Raw genomic sequence first — 14,841 nt, 5'->3', positions numbered from 1 at the left:
AGGTTGCTGTATTAGGGAGCCATCGTAGCTGTTATATCCTTGAGGGCAACAGCTTTAGGAAGAAATCACTGGAGACACAGAGAGCTGTAAACCTTGGAGCAGCCATTTATTGCTACACACAGAACTAATCAACAGCCAGCCAAACAGGCTGGACTATCCCCTAATAATCTGACTCAGTTGCCATAGCAACACAAGATTCTATTACTACAACAACCAAATACACAACATATTCCTCCCCCCTTAATAAGAATGTCCCCACAATAAAACAAACACTAACTAGAGAAGGAGGGTAGACTGCCTCCATTCCCAGCTAAACCCTGTGGATTATTTTGCCCCGTAACCGTGGGTTCGCCCTAGCTAAAGATCCAGCCAACGAGGAGGCCTTCTGTCTCTAGGTGGATTAAGGGGAACTTCTGGTGTTGTTGCACCCAAAAGTGTCTTGGGTGCGGCCCTGACAATGGGCTCAGGGTTCATAGGGCGAAGGGGTGAAGATGGGGTATCAGCTCGTGCCGGGCAGAGGGGTATCTCTGCCACTGGCAGTAATGGAGGGGAAAAGTCAGGAACAGGTGACTCTTGATTCGGTGTCTCGCTGGAGGTGGTGAAGTCAGGCAACTCTACTGAAGATGTGTCCTGAGGACTGATATGACCTGGCAGCAGCTGATCTACATGTCGCCACCAGGTGAGATCCTCTGCAGTCCGGACAGTGTAGGAAACAGGTCTCGTTTGAGCGATGACAGTGGCAGGGACCCATTTAGCTCCAGAAGTATAATTCCGAGCCAAAACCGGCTGTCCTGGGCTAAAGGTTCGGTCTTTTGCTCTGGGTGCACGCCTGATGACTTGATCTTGCTGCTGACGTTGCACAATTTGTCAGGGTTCAGAAGGTATCAGCAGATCAAAGCAAGTGTGCAGCTGTCATCCCATCATTAGAAAGGCCGGGGATGCCTTGGTCGTAGCATGAGGTGTGTTTCTGTAGGATAGTAAGAAGGTGTCCAGACGCTTTTGAATGGATAATTGTCCCCTTGCCGATTTCAAAGCTTGTTTCATTGTCTGCACAAATCTTTCAGCTAATCCATTGGTGGATGGATGATATGGTGCTGAAGTGATGTGGTGTATCCCATTTGCCTTCATAAACTTTTGAAACTCCTGAGAGACGAACTGCGATCTGTTGTCACTCACAAGTTGTTTTGGCAGACAGAAGAGTCCTCAGAGTTTTTGGATAGTACTCTCTGCAGTAGTGGACTGCATTATAGAGACTTCTGGCCATTTTGAATGGGGATCTACCACCACCAAGAACATGCTTCCTTCAAGGGGGCCAGTGAAGTCAACGTGAATATGTTGCCACGGTTTTTCAGGCCAGTCCGATGGATGTAGGGGTGCCCACTGGGGTGCATTCCTCACACCCTGACATGACATACAAGCTCTTGCCTTCTCTTCAATAGCATTGTCCAACCCAGGCCACCAAAAATAGCTTTGTGCAATTTCCTTCATGCGCACTATTCCACAGTGACCAGAATGGAGCTGTTCTAACATCTGTGATCTCAGTGGTGGTGGCTTAATGACACGTCTCCCCCACAACAAACAACCAGATTGGATTGATAACTCCATCCTCCTGGACATGTAGGTAACAAGGTCAGGTGAGACCAGAGAGGTTCGCCGAGATGTTCCATGCATCACCAGGTCCATAACCTGGGACAATATTGGGTCAACTTAAGTTGCCTTCTTTACTTGAACAGCGGTGATAGGTATATTCTCTACTTGTTCAAAGTAAAAGATTTCCTTCTGGGCAATATCTCGATGGCTGACTGGCAATGGCAGCCTTGAGAGACTATCCGCATTGCCGTGCAGAGTGGATTTCCTATATTTGATTTCATATGTGTGCGCGGAAAGCAACAATGCCCACCGTTGCATACGACTAGCGGCTGATGGAGGAATGCCTGTGTGGGGTCCAAAAATTGAAGTCAGGGGTCGATGGTCAGTGAGAAGAGTAAACTTCCGTCCGAACAGGTACTGATGGAACTTCCGAATTCCGAAAACGATTCCCAATGCCTCACGTTCGATTTGGGCATAGTTAGTTTCCGCTTTGCTTAGAGTGCGTGAAGCAAAAGCAATAGGTCTCTCTTCTCTTGAAGGCATAATGTGTGACACGACTGCTCCCACTCCATAAGGGGACGCATCGCAGGCCAACTGTAGGGGTAAGGATGGATCAAAGTGCGTCAGAACTTCAGAATTTAGCAATGCATCCTTAGCTTTGTTAAATGCAACATCACAGGCTTCAGTCCACTTCCAGGCCTTGTTCTGCCCAAGGAGTTTGTGAAGTGGTTTTAGCAGTGTGGCTAACTGTGAGATAAACTTTCCATAATAGTTCAATAGTCCTAGAAATGAGCGAAGCTGGCTAACATTTCAAGGAGGGGGAGCCTCCACAATAGCCTTAACTTTGACAGGGGCCTTACGAAGACCTGTAGCATCAATGATGTGTCCCAAATATTCAACAGAGGGCTGGAAGAATTCACACTTGTCTTTGCGGACTCGCAGTCCATACTCTTCCAGTCTTTGTAGGGTAGCCTCTAAATTCTTTAAGTGATCCTCCTCATTCCTTCCAGTGACCAGGATGTTATCCAGATAGCACTGGACTCCTGGCAAACCACACAAGATCTGGTCCATAGCCCTCTGGAACAGGGTTGGAGCAGATGTTATTCCAAAAGGTAGTTGACAGTATCGATAAAGCCCCTTATGCGTCACAATAGTCAACAGCTCTTGGGACTTTTCATCAACGTGCATCTGTAAATATGCTTGACTCAGATCAATCTTACTGAACTTTTGTCCCCCAGCCAGGCCTGCGAAGAGGTCATCAATGCGGGGAAGCGGGTATTGCTCTGCACATAACACTAGGTTGACAGTGATTTTAAAATCACCGCAAATCCGGAGGGAGCCATCTTTCTTCACTATTGGAACAATAGGAGTTGCCCATGGGCTATGGGTAACTGGTATTAGGACTCCATTGGTGACCAGGTGCTCTAGATCCGCTTCAACTTTTGGCCTGATGGCATATGGCACAGTTCTGGCTTTCAGATATTTTGGTTGACTGCCAGGTTTAATGTTCAATGTCACAGTGATTCCCTTCATACTTCCCAGATCCTCTCCAAAAACAGCAGCATGTTTCCTTAGTATAGTGGTCAGACCGGTTTCTTCTTTAGTCACTCGGTGCACTTCTGCCCAATTCAGCTGGATCTTCCTAAGCCAAGACCTACCCATTAAGGGTGGGTACTTACCTCTCACCACAAACAGTGGCAATTTAGCAGCCTGTCCATTGAGCTCCACCTTAACATCAGTAGTGGATAACATGGGCACAGCTTCTCCCGTATATGTCTTCAGCACTGTTTTTGTTGCTTTAAGTGGAAGATGCTGTAGCTTTTCTTTATACACAGTCTCTGAGACCAGTGAAACGGCTGCACCGATGTCCAGTTCCATGCATATAGGTTTTCCGTCCAACAACAGGGTTACCCAGTATTCATGTGAGCCCACTGCCAAAGACAAAACGTGGAGTGGCTGTTCTTGTGAGGAGGTATCTCCTTGGTCATCCTGGGTCTGCTCAAGGGTATGCAGATTTCCCTTTTTGGTCGGCCATACCACAGGCCTCTTTTTCTTTTGTTTACAAGCACACTCAGTGTGTTCCTTTTTGCCACAGTGTCGACACGCCAGGTCCTTACACCAGCATTCTGATGCAGGGTGACCCGGCTTACCACAGTGGTAACATTCTTGACTCCCCACAGTTTTGTGGGTAGGTTCTTGTGACACCTTATGCACCCTAGGCGATGCACCGATGGCTTGTGCCTCCTTTGTAGCCAGTTCCATGGAGACAGCAATTTCAATGGCCTTCTATAAGGTAAGCTGAGCCTCTGTCAATAGGCGCTTCCGTATAGCTTCACTGTGCAGGCCACACACTAACCTGTCACGTAGGGCCTCATTTAACAGCTCCTTAAATTCACAGTGTTCTGCAAGCTTTCTCAAAGTTGCTACAAATTGTACAACTGTTTCATCTTCTTTCTGGTCTCTTTTGTGGAACCTATATCTTTCAGCAATTACCAGTGGTTTTGGAGAAAAATTAGACCTCAAGATTTCCACAATGTCACTGTAAGGTTTGGTCTCTGGCTTAACAGGGTGTAGTAAGCTGTGTAGCAGGGAGTAGGTCTTAGCCCCTACAACACTTAAGAATATTGGCACCTTCTTCTCTTCTGTAATGTCATTTGCAATAACAAAAAGCTCAAAACGCTCAGTATACACATGCCATTGCAATATAATCTCCTCAAAAGGTTCCAGTGGCCCTGTAAGTGTAGCCATGATTTTAGTTTCAGTTTCACAGTCAGAGCAAACAAGCCAGTTCTCACCCCCTTCCAGCAGCAAATAAGGTTTGTTTGTTTGTTTTTGTACCTTAACTTCTACTTCCTTCTGTTCCTGGGGCAGCACAGAGATCCCACCCTCATCGCCACGTTGTTATATCCTTGGGGGCAACAGCTTTAGGAAGAAATCACTGGAGACACAGAGAGCTGTAAACCTTGGAGCAGCCATTTATTGCTACACACAGAACTAACCAACAGCCAGCCAAACAGGCTGCACTATCCCCTAATAATCTGACTCAGTTGCCATAGAAACACGAGATTCTATTACCACAACAACCAAATACACAACAGTAGCAACATAAGTGATGGTTGTCCTCTTGGTTGATACACCAGTGATTGGACTGGGAACCTCCAGAACTGAAAACCATGAGCTGCTACAATTTGAGCTAAAGCACCCTAACTGAGAGCACTAACAATGCATATCCTCTGGGGTGAGTCACACATTCACCAGTGAGTTACACAAGCACTCTTTTCCTTATGGCCCAGTCCTGGAGGTGTTGAGTATATCTGAGAGGTTCTGAGCACCCTCAACGCCCACTGACTTTAACAGAAGTTGAGGACACTTGGTATCTCTCAGAAGATCTCAGTACCAATCAAACTGGATCTCAGCCTCAACTGACCTGCCGAGTCCTTGATCCAGGAAAATCCTGAGCTTATCTCCCGCTGTGCAAATGGAGGATGCTCAGTAGCATGCAGGAGCACTATTCAGGATCAAGACCTAGATGCAGCCAGTAAAGGATGAAATAGTCACAATTATTTATGAACAAGTCCAACAATGATACTCTATCCAATCGAGGGCAGTGTCTGGGTGAAAAGATTAACGTAGCTTATCATAGCATTTGCTATGTCAGATGCTGGAGAAGCAGTTTCCATTCTAACTCCCCTTTTTCAGTTGCTCAAACAAATTCCTTTTGAGTTGAAATTATGGTTTCAACCCAAAAGAATTTTTTTTTATTTTACCAACTTATCATCTGTTTCTAGATATGAAAAATATACACATTTTCCATGTTCTGATTAATATTTGGGCTTGCACTTCTCAATAATGGCTAAAAATAGAAACTTCAAAGTTCACTAGATTTAAAATCTGTTTTAAGGAATGAAAAACAATGGAAGATTAAAGGCAAATAGCACCATATCTCTAAAGTTCTGAAAGTTTAAGAATGGAATGGTCTCTCGTGCATTATAGAACAATTTCTGTTCGGTTTTTCACAGAGCCCTGAAGCTAAAGTGGTTAAGGACTCCGGTGCTCACTGAACCGCTTTACCTTCGAGGCACCTTTAACTGGTTAAGACCTCTTGAATTAAGACTGTCTGAATTAAAGATGTCTTAGGAAATGCCTAGGATGCCTCATATAAGGGCACACTGTTAAAGTGATTTAGCAGCTGTCAGTTGGCTCTAACGATATTGAACAGCCCTGAGGTGATTCTAAAGAATCCATGCTGAGGTACAAACAGAATTTTTTCCCCTTTTTTCCTCCTTTATTGTCTTACTTTCTAATATTTATATTTTCCTTCTCCTTCACTCTTTTTTTTCTTATTAAAACAAATAGCAATATAAAATGCAAAAATTAACATTAATGCAAAATTAAAGATAAGAAATCAACTACACATAAGTAAGAGAATAAAAATTAGGGGGCTGATTCCGTTCTCACACTGGTGTCAATTTGGAGTAACCCCACTGAAGTCAGTGAAGTTACACCAGTGTAGATGTGGTGTAAATCAAAGGAGAATCAGGTTTAGTGTTTCTAAAGCAACATTAATTCAACCACATTGTATACAGGTAATATTCTTCATTCTTGTTTCCTTTGTAAAATCTATGCCTTTGTATTTTACAGTTTATGGCCATAACACTGCAAACAAAACATGCTTTACTTTAATTCAGTGCTTAAGGATAAGAATGTGTGTAACTGCTGCAGTAGCAGGGCCCTACGTATTAAATATGCAATATAGAATATACAGGCTGTGCAATGTGGTGGAATAATGTTGATTGCACCCAGTTTTTTTTAAATTTGGCCATAACTTCTTATCCTTAAAAATACATAATTATTTTTCATTTCATTGCTACATATATATGTTAATGTAAAATTATGATAGCACATTTAAATGGAATCCATTTCGGAAATTAAACTACTCTCAGCAATGGTGCTTCACCACATTGCACATACTGTTTATGTTTAAATTTACATTTAGGCCAATATTAAGCAAAGCAATTAAGCCTATGCTTAACTTTAAGCTATAGTTAAATTCATTCCTATTCAGCAAAGCACCCACTTAAGAACTTCGGTAAACCAGGACCTTATGTATACCATTTTTGGAGGGGGCGTGGGGGAGAATTATGTGCTTTGGGAGAACTTTTCCATGACTGACCTGATCAGAGGGTTATTTTGTTTTGTTTCAAGTTAGAGCAAAATGTATATAGTCATTTATGAAATATTGAATGCTGAATTAATTATACTTGTCCAGCATTTTAAGGTCCAGCATCGTATCATATGTAGAGCTGGCTGGAGAATGACAATTCCATTATGTAAAGGATTGTGAAATTTCTGAATTTGACTTCATTTTGACTCATAATAAACCCCCAACATTTCAAAATCCTCCACAAAGGAAATTAAAAAAACAATGTTTTTTGGATCAATTACAACTTTTTTTATTTTTAAAATTTGATCTTATATATATATAATATAATCCAAAATTTTAAAAATTGAAACAAAAAGTAATTTCAAAACAAAAAATGTCAAAATGGGACATTTCTACGTTGCTGGGACTTTTTTCATGTTTTTTCTCCTAAACAAAATTTTGGCAAAATTTACATGATTTTGCAAAGCATTTTGATTTCGATGGCACGGTATTTACTGACAGAAAATGGCTCTATCAACATTTTTTGAAACAGCACTAACATGGGATAAATCAACAATAAATTTTGCCCCAAATCTCTTATTTCTATGTGTGCATTTCATTTCTAATGAGGGCAAAAAATCTTAGTCTAGGCTATTTGTGCATAAAGGCAGAATAATTGGGCTCTAAGAACCAAATTTTCAAAGGTATTTAGTCACCTAAAGATAGGCACTTAATGGGAGTTTCAAAAGTGCCAGGCACCTAACTGCTATTGAAATCAATGAGATTTAGGTGCCTAACCTGTTTAGTCACCTAGTGGCATTTCAGAAGTGGTATCTGAATCTTCAGGTATACCTAAACAGCTTTGAAAAGCTGTGCTAAACACATACCTAATTTTACCTGTGTGAGGAGTCTCATTGAAGTCATTGGACTGCTTGTGTGCTTAAATTAGGCATGTCTAAGTACTTTTGCTGAATTAGGGCTTAAGGACCCAATCCTGCAAGGTGCTGAATACGTCACCTCCTACTGACTTCAGGTGGAGATAAGGGTGTTTAGCATCCAGCAGGATCAAGCTCCAAAAGCTTAAGGGTGATCCAGAAAAGGAAATAAACAGGGTTAGTGCCATGTTTTGTTTCTTTAGGATGTATATGGAAGGTCTGAAAAGTTTGGGGGGGTTCTTAAAATACGTTTCAGCTTGATTTTTATATTGTAAATTCAGGACCGGTCTAGGCTGGAAGATTCAATAAGGACTAGAGAACAGTGAATAGGTGACATCGCAAGTGCCAAGGGAGTGACAGTTGAACAGGGAAGGGATTTTTGGTAAGATTGTTAAATTTCTTTTTTGTTTTCATTAATACTTATGTAACCTGTGTGGCAATTAACATTTTGAATATATATCAGTTTAAGTGGTAGAGTTTGACTAATCATCCTTGACACCTCCCAGAGGGCCTTCAGCTAAACCAGGAAGACCAGATTTGGTGCCCCATATATTTCTAAAGGAAATAACCCAATAGTAAAATAATATGTAAAAGGAGGACCACAGAAAATGTTCCCAGACATTAAAATATACCATAAAGAAGCAAATCAGGGCACAATTTAAAAAGATAAAAAGTACAGGGCACCATTATTTAGCTCTTATTAAAATAGTTCTGTTAATTCGTGCACACAAATTGCACTTGGCTAAGATCTTTCAATGCTTTCTTTGAAAATATAGCCCTTAAGGTGCACGCCTGAGATTTGTATCTATTGTCTTCTGCCACCTGAATGCACTTGCTAAATTTCACATTCCATGAGCATGTGTCATACTCATGAATGCTCCACTGTTATATATAAGCATTTTAAAGATTAAATTCCCCCAGTAATACCATTTTGATTTTAATTAGTTTGTATGTACTCATGCTGTATTTATTCCTGAGTTTGCAGTGAAAGCAAGGATTCATGCTTCTAAACTGTTTTTTTGTATTCCATTATCCTAATCCCAGGATGTCTGTCAATTGTAAGACATTAACTCAAAGGGAAATGATCCAAAAGAGAGTGATTTTTTGCAGTAGCTTCACTAACAAATATACGCACACAAACTTCTTTATTGGTGAAGACAACACAAACTACTGTCACTAGTCAGACAGTTTAGGTTTAAGTACAAAGAGCAATAAAGTACCATCCTCAGAGCTATGGATAGGGTGACCAGATGTCCCGATTTTATAGGGACAATCCCAATATTTGGGGCTGTCTTATATAGGCGCCTATTACCCCCCACCCTCTGTCCCGATTTTTCACACTTCCTGTCTTGTCACCCTAGCTAGGAAACAGAGCTGAATGTAGAACAGGTATTATGACAAAGACAGATGCAAACAAATATCTAGTTATTGTTCACTTCTACAGAGGGCTATTGGGAGGCAAGATAAGATTAATTGAATCATTTGCAAATTTGACAAGAGGATGCTACTGCTAAGCTAATTAGCCAACTATGGTACTGGAACGAGAGGATAATTAGTGACTGTATTAATATAGAAAAAGACTTCTCATTTTAAATAAAAGAGTAGATACTGCCGTGTACTTCTGGCAAACAATTTTCAGTCTTTAATTCAATCTTCCTTACCCTCTGCTCCTGAAACTTCTCTTTAAGGGGAGCATGATCCAAAGTCCATTGAAGTTAATGGAAAGATCCTTATTGACCAGGTTCCAAAAGTTTACGTTGACTTCTGTGATGGTTGATGCTAACAGAACATAGATCTTATTTAGCAGGGCCAGTCATAGGTATATTGGTTTATTCAAAGAGCATAAAAACTAATCCTATGTGAAATTCCACACTGACTGACCACCTACCTTTCCTGAAAAACTAAGAATTTTTGCCCACTTTTAAATCCGTTTTAGAATGCAGCCCTAACTATGTAATTGCTACCAGGTTCCTCCATAATTACATGACAAGCCATGGACTGGCACAGTGCCTCTTCCACAAAGTCCACAGAGCAAGTTCCCCAACTTAATCTCTCAGCCCTGGTCTACACTACGAGTTTAGGTCGAATTTAGCAGTGTTAGATCGATTTAACCCTGCACCCGTCCACATGACCAAGCCATTTTTGTCGACTTAAAGGGCTCTGAAAATCGATTTCTGTACTCCTCCCCGACGAGAGGATTAGTGCTGAAATCGACCCTACCGGGTTGAATTTGGGGTAGAGTGGGCGTAATTCAAAGGTATTGATCTCCAGGAGCTATCCCAAAGTGCTCCATTGTGACCACTCTGGACAGCACTCTCAACTCAGATGCACTGGCCAGGTAGACAGGAAAAGCCCCATGAACTTTTTAATTTCATTTCCTGTTTGGCCAGCATAGTGAGCTGATCAGCACAGGTGACCATGCAGAGCTCATCAGCACAGGTGACCATGGAGTCCCAGAATTGCAAAAGACCTCCAGCATGGACCGAACGGGAGGTACTGCATCTGATTGCTGTATGAGGAGACGAATCCATGCTATCTGAACTCTGTTCCAAAAGACGAAATGCTGGAATATTTGAAAAAATCTCCAAGGGCATGAAGGACGGAGATTATAACAGGGACCCGCAGCAGTGCCGCGTGAAGCCTACCAAAAACCAGAGAGGCAAATGGCCTCTCTGGGTCAGAGTCCCAGACATTCTGCTTCTATGATGAGCTGCATGCCATTCTAGGGGGTGCCCCTACAACTACCCCACCCCTGTGCTTCCCTCCTCCCCCACCTCTCCTGGGCTATGTTGGCAGTTATCCCCCCATTTGTGTGATGAATTAATAAAGAATGCATGAATTTGAAACAACAATGACTTTATTTTCTCTGCAAGTGGAGATCAAAGGGGGGAGGGGAGGGTGGTTGGCTTACAGGCAAGTAGAGTGAACCAAGGGGGTGGGTTTTCATCAAGGAGAAACAAACAGAACTTTCACACCATAGCCTGGCCAGTCATGAAACTGGTTTTCAAAACCTCTCGGATGCACAGCATGCCCTGCTGTGCTCTTCTAACTGCCCTGGTGTCTGGCTGCGCGTAATCGGTGGCCAGGTGATTTGCCTCAACCTCCCACCCCGTTACTCTCACAGATATTGTGGAGCACACAGCAAGCAGTAATAATGATGGGAATATTGGTTTTGCTGAGGTCTGACCGAGTCAGTAAACTGCGCCAGAGAGCTTTGAAAGTCCAAAGGCACATTCTACCACCATTATGCACTTGCTCAGCCTATAGTTGAACTGCTCCTTACTACTGTTCAGGCTTCATGAGCCATGGGAGCAAGGGGTAGGCTGGGGTAGGTGTGACTGCATGGTGCTGCCGACTGGGAGAGCAGCCTGAGGCAGAAGCCTCCAGCTGGCATGATATTCCAGGCAGGACTGAATCTCTATTAGATGAAACTTAAAGAAGAGAATGACCTGGAGTCATTCCCATTTTTGTCCAGGTGCCCCCTACTGACCTCACCGAGGCCAGCCAGAAGCACCCATGTCTGCCCAGGTGCCCCCGACCAACCTAACTGAGGTTGGCCATGAGCACCCACAGGATGACCACGACGGCTAGCAATCGTATTGTACCATCTGCCGTCTGCAAGGCAAGGGGATGCTGCTGTGACATACTGTGACAGTGAGCTGAGCGAGCTCCATGCTTGCCGTGGTATGTCGTCTGCACGGGTAACCCAGGAAAAAAGGTGAGAAACGACTTTTTGCTGTTGCTTTCAAGGAGGGAGGAAGGGAGGGAGGCCTGATGACATGTACCCAGAACCTCCCACGACAATGTTTTTGCCCCATCAGGCATTGGGAGCTCAACCCAGAATTCCAGTTGGTGGAGGAAACTGTGGAAACTATGGGATAGCTACCACAGTGCAACAGTCCGAAAGTAGACGCTAGCCTCGGTACTGTGGATGCACACCACTGACTTAATGCGTTTAGTGGGGACACACGCAATCAACTGTATCAAATTGATTTCTAAAAAATCGACTTCTATTAAATTGACCTAATTTCATAGTGTAGCCATACCCTCAGTCTTCCCTAGGTCCCCTACTGTTTCTCTTTCTTTTTCTCTTGGTAAGGCAGGAAATTTTTCTTCTGGTCAGCCTGACTCTTTCTGCATCCTATACTTTAATGATAAGCCATTGGAACCTGGGCACTGGATAAGCCATTGGAACCTGGCAGTTATATTTATGAGTCTACTCCAAGAGTAAGGATGTCACCTTGAAATATTGACAGTGGATTGGAAAACATTCTATAGCCATAGTATTATAACCAACAAACACTCTATAAACATGCTAGTAGCAAGCATATCAGTTGTCATTAATTGCAGTTAGCAAGGTTCAAGGACTATTGTAGACAAGGAATTAAATTATTATACTTTTATAAGTTTAGGTGAAATAGAATGACTTATCTTCATCTTGGAGTTCTTTTTGTCTGGCACAACAAACCGTAATAATAAATGAGACACTGGTTGAGATGTTGATCTCAATTACACCACGATCCATTTTGATAGGCGCATTTGTGAATAGTGTTCTGCAGGACAGATATCAGGAAACCGCAGAATTGAAAAAACAGATTGCCAGCTAATTATTAACAATACTTAACTATTCATTTCTGAGAGCTTCATTGTTTTCAGTACTGGACACAGAATTAAAAGTCTTATTTTAATAGGCCCTGTTATTTAACAACTAACCAGTTTTCATCACCTACTTTTTCTTTTCTTCCCAAATGCCTTTGCACTTTCTTCCATGCTGTTTCTTGTGCTTGCAACACCTTTCCCATACTAACATGTAAAGCTATGACTCCATCCTACATCAGATTCCTCCTTATCTCCACCCCCTCGCCCCCGTCCCTGAGACTCATAATGAATACTGCTAGCTGATACTGAATAAGCATGTGTATAGCTGGGACCAATGCTACTGATACACTGAATTATCTCAAAATAAACTCTTTGCTACATCCAAATTTTGCACACAGCTAGTCTAAGCCAAAACATATTTTTATTACTATCATCCCATCCCTCATTTACTTATTACAGCAATTATTGCATCTTGTATTACATTTAGATTATAAATTCTTCAGAGCAGGCATTGTCTTTTACTATATATTTATACAGTGCCCAGCACAATTGAATCTCAGCATGGGCAAGACATCTAGGCACTACTGTAATACAAATACACATTAATAACTAATTATTTTAGGCAGAAGAATTTTATTTGAAATGTAATTGGTATTGGGCTTTGCATTCTGGATTTTCCAGCAATGAGGTAACAAAAGCCCATGTGTCTTACTGTCAATTACAGCAGGAGGATTATTAAACACTAAACCTGAGGGTGACAAGCACGAAGTAACTATGTGATTTCTTATTTATTAATTAGTGATGAAGTCTGTTTACAGAGATGCAATTAATAGGACTTCATTCTTGGAAAACATCTAGAAATGATTAAACATACTGTAATCATTTTAATCGTTCTTATACATTTGTATTTTTTGCTGCTATGAAGTGTAGGTCAAATGAAGAACAGATTATTTCAGTGAAATCGATCTCTGCCTTCCCATAATTGAGTGAATTTGGCCTTTGTAAATAAATTTCTAGAAAACCTTATCTAAATGCTGCCATCAATAATACAAGTTAGCCAGCCAATAAGGGCTGGCTCTAGCTGTGTGAGATACTTGCAGATCCAGATGATTTTTGTTCCTTTTACTCTGTTCCAACAGCTCTCAATTGAAATGACTAATGCTTTCTGGGGACTGTATTTTTTACAAATTTTAATGTGTGGCATTTTAATTTAGGAGCATTTAAATGGACTATTAAAGAATAACTAATGTTTCATGGAAATAAAGAATTCTATATGGTACAGGAAGGAACAATTCCAGTCATAGAGTGTAGTCTGGTTTTTATATATTTATTTTTATTTATTTGTTCTTATTTATTACCAAAGTATTTGCATGAAAACAGAGACCAAAAAGTAGAATTTTCAAAAGTGCTTGAGGGAATTAGACCCACCCAAATGCCCAATTCTGGGAACAGAATTTGACTTCCAGGCAGCCATGATAAGCCAGAAGGTATGTGGGTTGGCTCCTTCTGCCTTCATAACATGGGAATGGTGATTTTCAAACTGCAGCACCCTCCTTTCCCATAGCAAGCAATGCCAGTTGCATTGGACATTTAAAAGGAGGGGCTGTGGTTTTCAGGTGGATGTGCAGCACACCCCTCCCCCGACCCCACTACATGGTGATTCTCTGGAATGATCCCTTCACCCCTCCCTCCACCGCATGGCTATTCTCAGGGATGATCCCTTTTAGCCAAACGCAAACAGCCCAGCATGAACGGGGTCCTTTTACTGTTCCCTTACAAAAATTCCCCTATTTCAACCAGGTGACCATGAATGATATCACTCTCCTGAGGCTGCCCCGTGCCAGCTACCTGGAGGAGTTGCCGAGACTACCCCACACCAGCTACCTGGAGGAGTTGCTGAGCCTGCCCTGTGCCAACTACGAGAAGGAGTTGCTGAGTCTACCCCTCGCCAGCTATCCTGAGGAACCCATGGTGCTGGACCCCCCCTGAGGACAGCACCCTGACCCAGGTACCTCAAGAGGGGGAGTCTGGAAGTAGCCTGAGGGCAGCTGACCCTAGTCTTGCTGCAGCACTGCCAGAACCTGTGTTAGTGTGTTGCAGCCAGGATCCCCACTGACGCAGCAGCGGGTCTTCTGCTGCTGATAGGGCCCTGGGCTGGGACACAGTGGAGTGGGAGGGCCTGCATCCCCCCTGCCACCCAACTCATGGGTGGCAGTCTCCCCCTCTCCAAGGCCCTTTTGAACCTAGGGCCTGGGCTTGCCATTATATACTGTTGTTGCTCAGACCCTGCCTGAGGGCCTGAGCGTCTGACTCACCATTGCCCCGCCCTGACCTAGGGCTTGCTAGTATATACTGTTATTGCTCAGCCCCTGCCTGAGGGCTTGAGCACCTGACTCACCAATGTCCTGCCCTGACCAAGGGCCTGGGCTTACTGTGTTATTTCTTCCTTCACAAAGGCCGCAGAGGATGACTCCTGCGGCTGGACTAACTCCTCGCAAGACCTATTCCCCAATTTAGTGTGGTGGTGTGGGTCCCCGCCACCCCAGAGGGAGATGAGCCCCGGTTAACCTCTCC

The 14,841-nt window shown here is 42.8% G+C and overlaps 1 long non-coding RNA gene and 1 pseudogene across 2 annotated transcripts; one reads left to right on the top strand and one right to left on the bottom strand.

Moving 5' to 3' along the window:
* Positions 1 to 918: 918 nt before the first annotated feature.
* LOC120377069 lies at positions 919 to 3,090 on the bottom strand (annotated as a pseudogene).
* Positions 3,091 to 4,738: 1,648 nt separating this feature from the next.
* On the top strand, positions 4,739 to 14,213 carry LOC120387803. Of its 2 annotated transcripts, none has more exons than XR_005590356.1 (3): positions 4,739 to 4,828; positions 7,950 to 8,050; positions 14,068 to 14,213. It is a non-coding gene; the product is annotated as an uncharacterized LOC120387803 (long non-coding RNA). The 2 variants fall into 2 exon arrangements; XR_005590355.1 differs by lacking the exon at positions 14,068 to 14,213 and adding an exon at positions 10,059 to 10,102.
* The last annotated feature ends 628 nt before the right edge of the window (positions 14,214 to 14,841 follow it).

This window comes from Mauremys reevesii, linkage group 1 (assembly GCF_016161935.1).
Source record: "Mauremys reevesii isolate NIE-2019 linkage group 1, ASM1616193v1, whole genome shotgun sequence".
Lineage (NCBI taxonomy): Eukaryota > Metazoa > Chordata > Testudines > Geoemydidae > Mauremys > Mauremys reevesii.
Note: the sequence above shows the minus strand (reverse complement) of the source record. Positions and strands in the feature narration are given on the sequence as shown.